The sequence below is a fragment of the Nematolebias whitei genome, chromosome 2 (assembly GCF_014905685.2).
Source record: "Nematolebias whitei isolate Nwh7 chromosome 2, NemWhi1, whole genome shotgun sequence".
Taxonomy (NCBI): Eukaryota; Metazoa; Chordata; class Actinopteri; order Cyprinodontiformes; family Rivulidae; genus Nematolebias; species Nematolebias whitei.
This window is the reverse complement of record NC_056499.1, coordinates 41,341,134-41,344,069: the sequence shown is the minus strand read 5'-3', so window position 1 is coordinate 41,344,069 and position 2,936 is coordinate 41,341,134.

The following is a 2,936-nucleotide window of genomic DNA, read 5'->3' as shown; positions in this document are numbered from 1 at the left end:
CACCCCCATGATCCCTTCTTAAAACTGATGAATCAGCATCTTAAAACTTCAGCTAAATTAACCTGTAACCATGGTCTGATTAGCTGCCTCAATCTAATATTAATCAACTCTCAGCAGAGGCCACAGTGGAACCAAAGCGCTGACATGATAACTTTTTCCTTTCACTTCAAAGGGAGGATTTTGGAAACTGTCTGCCCATAATGTTTGGTGCCCATCTTTGCAGAGGCCCCTCCAAAAATGTTTTAAATGAGGGGGGCGTGTGGCACATTAAAACCAAAACTAAATGTCATGAGATATGTTACATTATTGACACATTCAATTTATTGTACATACATTACCATATGATAGTTAAGGAAATACACATTATTATTATTATTATTATTATTATTATTTACAGTTCATACTTATTGAGAAATGCACTGACACTACTCACCTTTTATTGAAGCTTGTCCTCTATAATACTCATATTTATAAAAATATGCATACCTCCTGAGAGCCTGCACCCTAATGTTGAAGACATTGAAGTTAGACCCATTGTCTTTTTCAAGGGGACTAGATTTTACTTGTTTTTATAATGATAATACATTTGGCAGCATGGTGGCACACATGGTAGAGCTGCTGCCTCTCAGCGAGCAGGTCTCTGGTTCAAATCCTGGTCCAGGGGCCTTTCTGGGTGGAGTTTGCATGTTCTCTCCGTGCATGCATGAGTTTTCTCTGGGTGCTCCGGTTTCCTCCCACAGACCAAAAACATGCATGTTAGGCTGATTGGTAACTCTAAATTGTCTCTAGGTGTGAGTGAGAGAGTGAATGGTTGTTTGTCTCATTTGTCTCTATGTGTCCCTGTGATGGACTTGCGACCTGTCCAGGGTGTACCTCGCCCCTCGCACAGTGATTGCTGGACATGGGCCCCGGCGACCCCTGTGACCCAAAATGGAAGATGTGGGTAAAAAATAATGGATGGATAGATAATACATTTACATTTTTAACTACTAATTACACAAAACAATGTTTGTTTATATGTTTTTGTGGTTCCAATACCCATAAATGACTAGGGGAAAATAAAAATGCACATCTAGCGAAACCTTGGGACTCAGTAGGAAAAAAAAAAGTCTGGCCAAGAGCAGCCAGATGGGTGTGGACACCATTATTTTAGTTTGTTGCTGTTTTCTCAGTTGAACACCGTTGTGTTGTGTTTGCGGTGCTCTGAGTCTCATTTATAAGTGATAAGGTACAAGCTATTGTTGACTATGAGACTGAACAAAGCGGAGTGACCCTTTAACGTTGCTCATAAGAATTTTGCAGAAAAGGAAAAGTCAAAACATTTTTTTCATTATTACGTTGTCTTAGATTAAACTTAAGATCATGATTTTGTAGTATTATTTATTTGTATTTATTTATTTTAAATAAACCATGCTCACCTTGAATCCTGCACTTGTTGGGACTTTGGCTTGTTAAAAACAGAAAAGAAGAAAAAAAAAGAATGAAACTAAAATTGGTACATGTGGTGTTTTGGTTTTTTGTAAAAGGTGAAGTGTTGTTTGCCAGAAAATAGAGCCTTTTATGTTCCAAAGTGCTTGGAGGATTTAAAACATACAACAAAATACCATGTCTTTGTAGATATAAACATATTATTTAAGCGACAGGATTTGTGAAACGTGTTTTCGTCAGAGGACATTCATGAAAAACATTAAGCTGTGTGGGTTTGATTAGTTCAAACATTTCATTCGGCCTAAACACAATGAGCGTCTGTAAACAGAATTTATAAATGTACTTATATTACAGTCAGGCTGAGTTGTGGGGATTTATCCAAGTGTAATCCTGCGCAATATCAACAAGTTGTAGATGAACAGATGCTGGGATGTATTCATCATTTAACGCGAGTTCCTCATTTTTCTGGACTGAATAAAACGTGCACTGAATTTAAGGAAATGCAAAGTGAGACGTCATTTAAATTTGACCCATCAAAATGAATGCGGTCATTTATTTACAGAATCAAATTTAACATCAAACATTTACATTAATTTGGCAAATTATGAAAATAACAATATAAGCAATCAATCAGGAAAAATCATACGGCCATGATTTTTCCGTTGCTGCACCACAGACATTTATAAAACTGTACAACTATGATCTTTTGCCCACATGAATGTGGGTGAGCATTTTACACAGACATTTCTAAATATCTGGAAGAATTTCTACTTGATAGAAAAGTTTAAAGATGGGAAGAAGTTTAGAGGGAGTTAAGATTGAATGGGAGGGGAGGAATGTTCGCCAGAACCGACACTCTCCATCAGAAGCCCAGCTCGCCTCGGTACGCTTGGTAGGAAACTTGACCCATTACCTCTCTGATGATAATCAGCAGATATGGTGTTCCGTTAACGCTACCGGTCCAGCGTCTCCTTAGAATGGCTGTTGCCCGTCAGAAGTAGTGGCGAGGCTCTGTTCGACACACATTCACCTCAGTGGAAAATGTTATAATCCCATGGAACTCGGAAGAGCTTCGTTGTCATGTCAGGAACTCCAACAGCACTCCATCAGAACTTTAGCTCTCGTGTAGTTTACAGAACTCCCACAGAACTCTTGAAGTCTGACAACTCTCCAACTCTGTAACTCCGTGAGTCTGTGTAGACCAGGAAGTACTGACATTTTAAAAGACTCTTTCCCGGTTCACTTTTTGGGATTTTTCATTGGTCAGAAACGACCAGAAGGGGTGTGTTTTTGTGACGTAATAGGTTAGAGACAGCGAGAATTGTTATGGGACAGCTCAGAAATGTTCTCACAGACCGAGAGGGTTCTGTTTTGGCGTGCCTAAGACACAGGTGCAAAACATCTCTATTTACGTCTGAGAGGATTCTAAAACATGACAGTTTTAACATAACAACTTGTTTTTCGTTTGACTGTAACCTTGTAAACGCACACACTTGCTCATTCAAAAG